Below are 13367 nucleotides of genomic sequence, written 5' to 3' on the forward strand. Positions count from 1 at the left end.
GTCTGGTGTTTATATCAGCAATCGAATGACATTTCCTGAAGTGGATGCAAGACAAAGAACAGATGTGTCTTTTGCAAACTTAGAGGATGAAGACCATCATGTGCAACCTTCTCCTCTTTCTGAAACCACTGTTGGTATGGTCAGTGGTTTTCCACATGACTACATGCATTTAGTGTGCTTAGGCGTGATGTGTCGCCTGCTGGACTTGTGGATGGGCAATGGTGGCCCCTTGCGTTGCCGGATTTCATCTCAACAGGTGTATTGCATCTCAGAAAAATTTATTGCTCTGAGGCCTAACATACCAACAGAATTTGCCAGAAGACCTAGGGGGCTTTCTGAGCGGTTACGGTGGAAGGCAACAGAGCTACGCCAGTTTTTACTGTACAAAATACATACACCTTTGTGGTGATGTAAAAATACATGGCCATTTGGACCTTATATCAGGGTTTCCTTTTGAAAATTACCTGAAACAATTTTTAAAAAATGGTCCGGAAGCCTAAATACCCATTGTCCCAAGTCATACGAAGACTTTCAGAACTTAATTGTTCCACAGATGTTTCTTTGCCCTCCCCTAGAACAGCATTGAAAATGCAGCATTCGGGTGGTCCTGTCACTCAGACCTGTGAAGGAACCATTTGTCAGTTTAAAGAGCTGGTAATGGATGAGTTCATCATTAACACATCAGAGAGGGATTGCTGCATGTGAATAGCAAAATTGTCTTGGTTCAGAATATCATTGTCCTTGAGGGAGTGAAATACATGGTCTGCAAAGAATTCAGGCATGCCACAAAGGTTTTTGACTATCCTATTGATTCAACAGATTTAGGAATTTGTTTTGTGTCAGATCTCTCTTCTACTCTATTGTGCCTTAAGCTTGAAGGCTGTATACGGAAGTGTGTCCGGTTACCTGTAGAGTCTGGTTTTGTTGTCATTCCGCTTCTACATGCAGAGTCCTCCTAAATATTTGAGATATTGTGACCAAAAAAATTTAATTAATAGTAATATATTCCAAACAAGAGCAACAGGAATAATAATATAAAATATATAAAATGAGCATAAAGCTATGGTTATCACTTGATTTTTGGTCACAATATTCCTTTGAATTAAAAGGGGCTACTTTACAGTTTACTGTGTTTTTTTTATTTGCAATGTTACATAAAGCTGATCTAATATGTAGTATTGGCTGCGTGTGCCACCCTTAGCGTATACTACATATCACATCAACAATATTTTAACCCTGCAAATTGCAAAGAAGCCAGCGGAGTGTAGCAAACATGTAGAAATGGAGGTTGAGCTGTAAGGTTTAGTGACTGACTTGTATATAGATTCATCCTAATTCTTTGTCTAAAATATGCAGTGTGGTAACAGATTTGTATTTTTTTTTAACTGTGATTCATGGTCTCTGTGCAGACAGACCGAGTGCTGACTGACTGGCTCTTAGTTGTGTATGTGAGTATGATTTAATTTCAGCTATTACTGTTTGTTGTAAATGCTATCATTACAATTTCATTGACGTTACTGCTTATTGATGCCAATACTTATCAATATTCTTATTAATACTACTCTCCATAATTTATAATCGTCTGTGTGTGTGTGTGCTTGCTTGATTTTTAGATAATGTATTATATTGTAGAGTTTTTACAAACAAACGAAGTTGCAGTTGTCCCATCAATTTGGGTTAAAAATGGAATGTGTCAGTGGCCGCTGACATATAAAATGAGTGACATCACGAGAGCTACACGGAATCAAGAGCAGCCTGGAGACCATTGGGAGTCATTCAGTATAAAGATTTTATATACAACTGGTATGTACATAAAGGATTTATTTGCAGATTGATGGAGTTTAACTCTGGTTAATACTTGTGGAGACGTACCTTCAAATTAATGTACATTGTAGAAAGTTTTTTGCATTGTGGGAATGATTTCTTCTGTCTACAAGGAGTTCAAACTGTACTTGCAACTCATTTAACAAAATTTGCCCTTTTTTCCTTTGTTTCTCTTCAGACAACTATAACAGTGCACGTTTGAAACTCCCTGAGGCAGAAGCCATGACCGACATCCACACAGCGGAAGAAGATCAAGATGACACAATGGAAAAAAAATGTAAATTAGTTAAAAGTTATTTTCCTATATTGTAATGCTTGTCATTTAAAATAATTTCGTTTTCTATGTATTACCCTCACAAGACCCAACAAAAGACTTCTTGACAGTGAAAGTGATGATGACCTCCCTATCAAAAAGAGCAAAAAACTCCCACCACCACCAGTAATAAAGCATCCAAACCCAGGATTGGCTAGCTCCAAGATTCAACCAAGACCAGTGAGCCCCGAGACCGGAGGTGGATCGGCGAGCCCCGAGACCGGACATGGAACATCTCAAAGCAGAAGATGGCCCTCTCATGATTTTGCATGTGAGTAATTTTATAACTTGTTTACAATATGATGTTCTAAGTCAGTGTTCTTATTACTGTTTAACTTGATGCTTTTATTCTGAGCGACTTACAAGGTTACTTGTATTACAGACAGGTCAACATGTTAGGAGTCTTGCCCAATGAGTGTAGCACAGTGTGGTTACCCAGACTGGGAATCAAACCCCAGATTTCTTTCAGTCTAAATTAATATTAATTTCACTGCTTTTAATTACTGAGTAAATAGTATTAGCATGACTAATGACATTTATATACAATTTTTTTTAATCTGCCTGTATCCTAAGTCTAACCCTTTCTGTTATCATGTATTGATTGTTCTTATTGTTTTTCAGCTGCTCTACATCATCTACTGATAAAACAAGAAATGGTCATAGACCAATTGAAGATCATCCCGAGGACTGTTCAGGCTATACAAGGAAGTACTGGAGGTCCAAGCGAGCAAAATTTTGATGAAGGGGCACTGCCGCTTACAGATCTTGAGTCACTGCTTGATCTGGAGAATGTTCTGAAAAATTAACAAGAGCTCAAAAACAAAATGGTAATAATACATTACTTTTACGTCTCTCTGACTTTTCTTGATGAAAGGTCTGTATCTTGGACACACAGTTAGTGCATAATTGTTTGCAGATCACTGCTTTGGGGCTTAATGGAGGGGTGGACCTGAAGGATACCGTGTGGCGAATTATGAAGCGAACTGTGACTAACTCTCTGGCCAAGAAGTTGAACTGGCAGGGCATAAATGGGAAAACGGCATTCAACAGCTTGTTACTAAAAGATGTGATTGCTGGTAAGTGCTGTATTATACCACTGACTTGTTTGGTTACCATAAACTCTGATTCCTTGAAATTGACTTAATGCTTTAAAGCCACAATGTTTCTGTGTGATAAAAATAGTGTACTTGTTGCCCACTTTTGTTCCACTACAACTTAAGGAATGAAAAAATAGAAATTAAGGGTTTAAGCAAAAGAGTAGCTTTTATATTGAAATGCATTGTTTGGTGTGTGAGGTAAAATGATGTGGATTTGTTAAGATGTTGACCCATTTGAAAAGTTATGAGAAGTTGTCGGTAAATCAGAATGAGATTAAAAGAAAATTATTTAATCAAAATGTCAGCTGTGATAAATGAAGTGTTAAATTCAGCATGAGTGTGAAAAGGTTAATTTCGCATGGTTAACGTTTTTCATTTTAAAAAGGATAAAAGGCAACAGCTATTTTAAACATTTTGTTAAAACGGCAGATGGATTTAAATTAAAATTTTGAGCTCAGTAGTGCATTTATGAGTGTCACGTTCTGTAATAACACTTGCTTTACTAAGCATTATAATCTCTGTGTTTTTGTTGTTGTTTGTTTTTTCCATAAAGGAGCTGTTAGAAGAAATCGGCTCACCAGACTGGCAACAAATCAAGAAATTGAGTTCTACATAAAAAGATGGCTACATTTAGCAATAGATAGAGAAGGAGGGAGGAAGTTACGGCAGGAGAGACGGTCTGTCTTGTAAGGTCCCCGTCCCCCCCTCTTCTTATCATTTGTAGCTCTCTGGTCCTACTTGGATGCTGTCTATGCAACGGACAGAAAGAGAGAATTTCTCTTTGTTAACTTTGGACTGTTTGATTGTTTAAGATGTTGGTGCTGTTTCCAAATATTCACTTGTTCCTGAGTTTCATGCTGACCATTGTATTGGACGGAGAAGAAGAGAGGAAGTTACGGCAGCATCCTCTTTTTTTGTAACTTTAGTTATTTTTGGTTTTAAAGAAATACAAGTATTGTGTGCACTATGATTTCAGTGTTTATTTTAAATGTTTACAATGGAAAATGGGCAATGGAAAGAGAAAGCAGGACAGTAGTTTGAATGTTAGATAAATTAAATAGTTTTGCACTATTCCAGTGTTTGCTTCCATTTTTTGCTTTCAGATGGCATTGAGATAGTATATAGTATATATTGCTATATATGATGCAATTTCACCTGTGTCTTGGATAGAAATCAAGGCTAAGTATTTTAAGTTTAAAAATTATTTCATTCCAGTATCCTGTGTGAAGGCCTGTAAAGATGGCAACAAAAGTGAAATTGCAAAATATACTGCTTTTTAATTGCTAAAACACTGCATGGTTTTTCCCAACAGCTCACTGCTGAAAAATGCGTTCAGGACTCATTTATTTAGCAACACTAGTGAGTTTATCATTATGCATTAAGAAGAATTTTAGATGTTTGGAGTTGCTTAAGAGTGTAAAAAGTGCTATGAAATGGTGTCTATATGACCAAGTCTGCGGCCGGGAGCGGTCCACCCAAGTGCCGTCAATCCATGCGGCAAGTGAGCCGGATGAAAATGGGGAATGTGTGCCAGATCTGGGTTTTACTGTCTAAAATGAGTCTGGTGCAGATCTGTTCCAGATATGGCCCACATCTTGTGGTCAGCTTCTGGTCCAGATTTGGCCCAGTTGTGTGCTTCACTTTTGGCTGACGTGTGGCCCTAATCTGGTGCATATGTGGCCCAAATCTTGCAACTGGGAGCGGTCCGCCCAATCGCCGTCAATCCATGTGGCAAGTGGGCCAGATGAAAATGGGGGATATGGGCCAGATCTGGGCCAGAATAATTTTGCTATCTGGGTAAGGAGTGGGAATGTACAAGGGGCTCCGTTCTTACACCCAGGAAATTGCATATTACATCAAGGCTCCAAAACAAACAATCTACGGCTCCCTAGAAAATGGAGAGTGAATTGATTTCTTTTTATTTCCATCTTGGAATGAATTATGCTGATATTTTGGAGTCTCTTGCAGTGAGACATGGCATAATCCTGAGCAAGAGACATTTGCTTCGCAAACTGAAAGCACATGAACTCAGACGCAGACAGTATACAGACTTGGCAGAAGTGACAGATTTCATCGCGCAACAAATTGATGGACCTGGAAGGCTACACGGCTACAGATGGATGTTCAGCAAATGCCTGGAACGGGGCATTAAAGCAAGAAAGGAAGATGTTCGACTGATCCTTGCAGCTCTAAACCCAGGTGCCTCAGCAATGCGTCGCAGACGGCGACTTAACCGTAGGCGGTATTTTGCTGAAGGGCCTAACTACATCTGGCATGTAGATTCTTATGACAAATTGAAAACCCCCTTGAAAGCATCTTAATGCTTTCACAATAACTTTTAACTATAGGTTAGGTGTTTCTAGATCCCAGGAGATAAGGATAGCCGTCAGCAACCCCCCAATTTAACCCCTTCTGACTACATGGCCACTGGGCTGAATTTTATACAATAAAACGTTTCTAAAAATAAAAAGGCTACCAATTAAACTAAAGGAACCGTACCTATCGCAACAGCTCCTAACCCTGAAACAAACAAATAAACAAAAAAAATAATAAAAACAGGAAATCAAAATAAAGTAATTTAAAAAATAGGAAATCAAAAAGAGAAGAAAAATAAAATAAACACAATGGGTGCGTGGCTTCTACAGGAAGTCCGTTCAGGTTGTCCTCCACCAGACGGAGCTGCAGATATTCAGAAGGGGCCCATAGCTCCTGTGTCTCTGCATGACTCCTAATGTCTTATGGATTCTTCCCTGTCGGTCTTACCTGTTTCCACAGCAGCACAAACATTTCCTAAAAGTACCAAACATATATACATTGTAAACAATCCTGAACTAACCCCTTGCGTTTTGTAGCTAAACTATGTGTGTTGCACTTAACTAGTGTTTTCAAAGATGGTCTATGTGTCTGCGAACTATATGTTTATGTTTTTTTTTTTTTTTTTCCTAGTCTAACTAAATTCTCCCCCCTCGTCTTGTTCCGCTCCGTTGATTCCGCTGGACTCTTCTTCCACATAGTCGGTTTTGTCGGGCTTTCTGCTGTGTTTAGTTCCCTGTAGGCAGGTCCAGTTAGTGGCACTTCTGTCCCTTGGAGTGGGTCTTCCAGTCCCCTCAGTGTCTGCCTCTGCCAGTCCTTCCAAGTCTCCTTCCTTCATCACGGTGTGTGATTAGTAGTGCTGGTCCTCTCTCCTCATCTTGTCTGGTCGGTTTTGCCTTTAATTAAGCAGAGTTAGTAGCACTTATGCCGCTCGAAGTGGGTCTTCCGGCCCACCTTCAAGGGTATCCTCCTCATCATCATCTACCTGATATCTCGACAAATCAGCCAACACCATCTGGATAACTGGTGGATCCTGCCCCCCTCTGCTTCCTCTACACACTACTTCTATCACAAATTTTTCTATTAATATCCTGATGCACGGGATACCACAACAACAACATATCACTAAAATTACCAATCCTACACATACTGACCTCACCAAGTAAGTAGTTTCCCTGACCAGTTCTAGCCTCACTGACTTTACTAACCAATTGCTAACCATGCAATAGGAAACTTAATCAATTCCACTGATTATTCCACAAGGCAATTGCTATATTGGTTTTCAGGGCCGACTGCTCGACACGGACCAGAAAATAACTTACCACACAAACGGTTGGACTTTAACCAACCGACTTGAACCCGTTCAGGCTTTCACAGTTGGACTCGGACCAACTGACCTGGTACCAGGCTTTGAGTTTGGACTCTAACCAAACTGGCATGGACTCTAACCACACCGGATCCTTTGGACTCACCAGGAGTCAAGGCATGCCCACCATACCTTTGTCAGTGAAAGAGGAACCACACCTTAACATTTATCAGTAATTATTTCTAATTATCTACAAGAGAATTCTCAACATACCACTAAAATTGCCAATCCCACACTCTCATACTGACATCACTAAACTCGTAATAACTTCCTTCCAGGGCCCAAACATCCCTTCTAGCCACTTAACCCATTCATACACACATACAATCATACAACAGACAAACATATAAGCTACTTACCCAGCCCTCACCGCAGCCACCCCACTCCCAACATCGGGATACACGGCCACGGTGAGCTTAGACACCACTGCCGCAAGGCTTTCTGGGTAAAGCCCGTGCCAGACCCAGTGGCGACGCTACACTGCCCCCTCCCTAATGGTTAACCGTCCCGGTGACCCACTCACCAGCGTCCACTGGGTGGCTCCATGTCTGGACCGCACCCCATTACACTGCCGAGTCGCTCTTCCACCCACTGCTGGACCGGGCACCCTGCCCCTACAGCCACCTGGGCTAGCGCACTCCGACAGACCGGGCATATTGGCTCACCAAACCATCAGAGCCACCCAAACACCACGATCCCACTTCTGACACCAATGTGGCGCCGGCGAGTAAGGAAGGTTAGCGTCAGGGCCGCAAGTGAGCTGCCTTTGGCAGTTCATTCAGTGTTTTAGCGACAGACACCCATTCATACACACATCCCTTCTGAAAAATGTCCCCTGTTTATCGGTTCTGGTTTGTTGCTCCTGAAACAGGTGTAATTGTCTTTATAAGCTTTGATGTTGGTTGGAGTTGGTTCCTGAGTTAGTGGGTGAGACATGGATAAATTCTCTATGTGTTAAATTAGACATTTTAGACCGCTTTAAACAACCTTTCGAGCAAAATCTGTAACACGTATTAAGACAAAGATAAACTGGTTTTAACGAGACACACCCTAGAACAGAAGATTCCTGCCTAGTCGAAGAATACGAGTATTCTTTTAACATTCACTGGCACAACTCACTCGGTTGTCCAAACACAACTCAGACAAAAGAACGTAAACCTCAGTACAACAACAGTGTCTACTGGAAACAAACAATTACTTCACCGCGACCGACAATGGCCCTATGGAAACAAACATATAGTTCAGGGCAATCGACAGTGATCCCCTGGAAACAAACAATTACTTCACCGCGACCGACAATGGCCCTATGGAAACAAACATATAGTTCAGGGCAATCGACAGTGATCCCCTGGAAACAAACAATTACTTCACCGCGACCGACAATGGCCCTATGGAAACAAACATATAGTTCAGGGCAATCGACAGTGATCCCCTGGAAACAAACAATTACTTCACCGCGACCGACAATGGCCCTATGGAAACAAACATATAGTTCAGGGCAATCGACAGTGATCCCCTGGAAACAAACAATTACTTCACCGCGACCGACAATGGCCCTATGGAAACAAACAATTACTTCACCGCGACCGACAATGGCCCTATGGAAACAAACAATTACTTCATATGAATTATCTAAACTTACTACACGTATCTTATTAGTAACTAAACTCACAGTATCCTTGTGACAATTCCATACACATACACTTTCCCTCATGCCTAACTAAACCTCACTGATCCCCAATCAGTTACTATATACCTTCTAGTGTCTGCTAGACTATTCGATAGTAGCCTGTATTCAATATTTTAATACTTTCCCTATCCTCCATACCTATATTATCTCTGATATATTGTTGTTACATTGTCCTACAAATTTCATTAACCCTACATCACTATGGTACCTGCACCCCTATTCTCACTAAAACACAAGCTCCTACAGCCCTATCTAATTTACTTTTGCAACTGAACCTTTTTCTACATAGTCTCTGTTTTTCTAATACCCTACTGTAAAATACATCCAAACCCTCTATATGATGTTGTTACCAAATCCCTCACTTTTTATTATAGAACCCAGATCTACAGGTGAATGCTATTAAAGCATACTACTGTTCCACACGGGCTTGAGATTGCCCTGCATAACGTCTCCATCCAGTCTCACATCAGCTTTCCCTTCCTCTTGTCTGATGATGTCATTACTTTGGCATTCTGTACCTCAGCACCCCATATGCCTCTTGAACACTGCTTTACTCAAACATCAGAATGCAACAACAGCCATGACACACATCTGCAAGATCTGGTATTCATAATTTTTACATCATCTTTGGTACTGCATAAGTGTCCACCATCCTCAGCCCGTACACAGTAGATTAAATATCAGACTTCTCTTTACTCATGCAGGGCCTGCAGTTTATGGCCTCAACCCCCCGCTGGGTTGCTGTGTGTCTGTGAAACCTATGACCTGGGTCTCCAGTCACCCCCCTTCATGTACTTCTCTCCTAACAAGTTATTTTCTTCTCACTATTCCCTCAATCTTTAAATTGCACTCGTCTGCCACTCATCTATGATCATGCATAGTATTGCCACAAGGTTTACTGCACCACATTGAACCAATCTAACTTCTTCAATAAACTATATAATATAAAATGAGTGAGTTGACCTGATCAATTAGCTAGAAAAGATTCATCGGATACAACACAAGCATCAAATATTACCAATTGCCAATTAACAATTTCCAAAAAATATTACCAATTAAATTGAATCTTACCGGAGTCCGTGTAAGCAATTATATTTAATCTCCTGAGACCCGAGCTTTGATTTTTTCAATGCATTTTTCCTATTCCTTATGTTTTTAACCTTAGTTGGGCGACACGGTGGCTCAGTGGGTAGTACCGTCGCACACTGTCACAGCAAGAAGGTCCCCCCTCCGCGGAGCCCGCATGTTGTCGTGTGGGCTTTCCCCGGGTGCTCCGGTTTCCTCCCACAGTCCAGACACGCCAGCGAGGCGAACCAGAGACACCGAACCGTCCATGTCTGTGCCCGATACAACCTGAATCCCGTGCAATGAGCAACCACCGCTCCTGTCATAAATGCAACCAAAGTGCAAAACATAACGTCAAAATCTCAATAAAGAAGCAAACAAACTTTATTAGTGTTCTAGTACTTTTGCTACCACTAGCTGGCAGACAAAAGTGTCCACCAATGGGGACAATCGATCGAAGTTTAGCAGGTCAAGGAATAAGGCATAACAAAACCAAAATGTAATGTCCTCATATGTGAGGTAAGGCTGAAGATTACCTTCACCAGGCGTCCCTGAATCTGCATGCATATACGTACCTGAATCTGCATGCATATCCATAGGTCTGCCAGTCCAGCTGCCCCAGCACAATGTATCACAGGATTTAATACACAAAGCGGCATATTAAACATAAATTCTTATTCCTGCCATAATACTCCCCCCTTTTTCAAATTTTACAATCAAATCTTGAAAATAAAATATTAAATAAACCTTCTAAATGTGTTTATCCTGTTGGAAAGCACAGAATTTTAAAGTTAGTTCAATCAAAGTCTGGTGTTAGCTGGACCTGTTAAACAAATAATGTCGTTAGTGAGCAGTGGAAGGTGTGTAACAGCTTTGTCAGCAGTGTCACCTCTGGCATTGTCCTGTAAAATTGGAACAAAACTTTAGAATATGCACAATTTACAAAATGACTCTGTTTGGGCGGCAGAATTGCATCCACAAGTTGTGCAACAAGGTATGGTGGGCGATTTCCAAATTTAAATGTCAGTCAAAACAAGACACTCTCCCACCAAATACAACCAATTGTTCGATTCCATATGTGAAAGTTTAGTTCAGAAACATGTCAGCAGTTTTGCTTGCAGCCAGTCTAGAGGCTGTTATTAAAGCATGTAGTTCAACAGTTTAAGCCAATAAATTGAATAGGAGGGACAATGACACAAAGTATCATTTGCTAAAATTTTAACTAAGCCCACTTGTTTCCTGTCTGTTGCAGCATCTCTGGATGCAAATCCTTTCACAAACATTTCCAATTCAGGATTCCTATCAGGCCCAGAAAAAATAGATAGAGTAATACAGTCATGATGTTCACCATCTCCTGCAATTAGTAAAAAGTGGTAGGATTAAGTACATTACAGCATTTGATAATAATGTTCAATTTTAGAAGTACACTGTAGTATTTATACAATCATTAACTTGATACGTGAGATGTTTTCCTTTCAGTTATAGAACATAATTTGGCACTAACCGAGTTAGATAAGTATAACCCTCAAGATCACCTATTATAACTACGGATATTTCTGTATCAGACAAAGACAGAAAGAAAATTCTGCACAAATCCAGAAGGGATCAGAGTCCCTGTCTTGTACAGAAATAGTGGTACCTTCTGGCATTATTTCCAATTTAATTCAAGAGGCAAACAAATGATCACACCTCATAAGATTTATAGGGCTATGAAATCTCACTCTTTACAACTACACAATATTTTAGAAACAGTAACATATTAGCTTTTACCTTTTAACTTGTATTCAGCATTTGTACACAGAGAAAAACACGACATCACTCTCAAATAAACATAAGCTTTGACAATATGTAATCTAATATATTACCATATGTCTTAATCAGAGGTGGAAAGAGTACAAAAAATTGTATTCAAGTAAAAGTACTATTACCTTAATGAATCTTTACTCAATTACGAGTAAAGTTACTACTTTGAAAATCCACTCAAGCAAAAAGTAGAAAGTAACGCATTTAAAATGTACTCACCGAGTAAACAGCAGGGGGTCTCCTCTGTGTAATGTAAACGGGAGTGGATACAAACCTCAACAGTAGTTTTTAATTCAAATGTAATAGAAGAAACGTTGTCCTTAACTCAAATGCAATAGAAGAAACATGTTGATACAACAATTAAAACAGTTAGGGATGTGTAATGCGTCATTTCAAAAGACATAAAACTTTTTCAAACTGTATAAACACTAGCGATGTGTCGCAAAATGATTCGAATCTATGAATCGGCTCTTCTAACCGAAACAAAGGAACCGACTCTTCCGGCAGTCGCCATGTAAACACGCGGCTCTTCAAAAGGAACCGAGACAAAAGACTCGACTCACTGTCGCAAAATTCGCTGCAGCAGTTTCACAGCCGCGATTTCTTTCGATTTTTTTTTTTTTTATTTTGCTTGGTAACAGATGCTATTCAAAATGTAACAATTACTAATACAAAACATACTTAAGCAAAAGCAAAATTACAGTCTGTGAAATGTGCTTTAAAAACTACTTAGTTACAGTAACCAGTGTAAACAAAGCGGTAACACTAAGCACTGGATTCGTGTATGTATGTGTATTGATCGAATTTGTTTAAAATCATATCCCCGCTATTGAAACATTCCCCACTTGCGACATATTGATGTCGAATTATTGCCCAGCATTATCCCACACATTAAAACAAAAAACAATATAACAATCTCTCAACAATACATGCAAAGCTCCTAACACGATTAACAAGCGTTGGGTTAGTCAAAAATGTTTTAATCTTATTCACTATAACAACTCTGATTAAGGAGATTTTCCTTAACTATTTGTGTGAAAATGTCCTATGTCACACATGGATGAATTCCACTCTTTCCTGGTTTAAGAACCTTAAAGTTCAAGAGCGCTATCTACCTTAAAACACACTTAATAAGGTACCATAAATACTTCATCTTAACTCAGTTATCTTAAGATTATAAAAATAAAGTTGATTATAAAATTAACTGCAGCACTTACCCAATCCAGGCGTACAAAGACAAAGATAGCCGATGGACAAGATACGGCAAGCTGCTCACATGGAGCCAAAAAGGCGGATACACAGAAAAATACGCTCAGCTCTCCCAGAGCCAAAATGGTGGACAGACAAAAAACCACGCTCAGCTCTCCCAGAGCCAAATTCTCAAGCTGCGTTCTCAAGAAACAAAATGGCGGATAGACGGGAGACCACGTTGCATTCCCAAGACAAAATGGCGTACAGACAGAAAGCCACACTGCGTTCTCAAGAAACAAAATGGCGCCGACAACAAAAGAAACCACGTTGCACATCCAGCACACGGTTTCACAGACAAACATACACAGAGACTTACTGACAAACAAAACTCCTGATGTACTGTTTTTCGAACCTGATTTAGAATTTAAAGTAGTCTAATTAACCGAACCCCGCTCCCATAACAGTCAGGTCCGAATTTAGAATAATCTTAATGATCAAATCTAGTTTCCAGCACCAAAAGATTCTTTCAAGATTAAACGGCGCTCCGTTACCGTAACAGACAAGCCCGTATATAGGACAATCTTATAGATCGAATCCCGTTTCCAGCACCGGCAGATTCTTTCAAGATTTCCCACACGAATTTACGAATTCCGCTCCCATAACCGACAAATTCGTTATAATTTAGAACTATCAAATTAATTAAAC

General features: G+C 40.0%; 1 long non-coding RNA gene across 1 annotated transcript; it reads left to right on the forward strand.

The window, feature by feature from the left end:
• Positions 1-1313: 1313 nt before the first annotated feature.
• LOC134314629 (uncharacterized) lies at positions 1314-4297 on the forward strand. Its single transcript, XR_010012411.1, has 7 exons — positions 1314-1448; positions 1614-1803; positions 2003-2101; positions 2185-2408; positions 2759-2964; positions 3054-3213; positions 3788-4297. It is a non-coding gene; the product is annotated as an uncharacterized LOC134314629 (long non-coding RNA).
• Positions 4298-13367: the final 9070 nt, after the last annotated feature.

This window comes from Trichomycterus rosablanca, chromosome 5 (genome assembly GCF_030014385.1).
Source record: "Trichomycterus rosablanca isolate fTriRos1 chromosome 5, fTriRos1.hap1, whole genome shotgun sequence".
Lineage (NCBI taxonomy): Eukaryota > Metazoa > Chordata > Actinopteri > Siluriformes > Trichomycteridae > Trichomycterus > Trichomycterus rosablanca.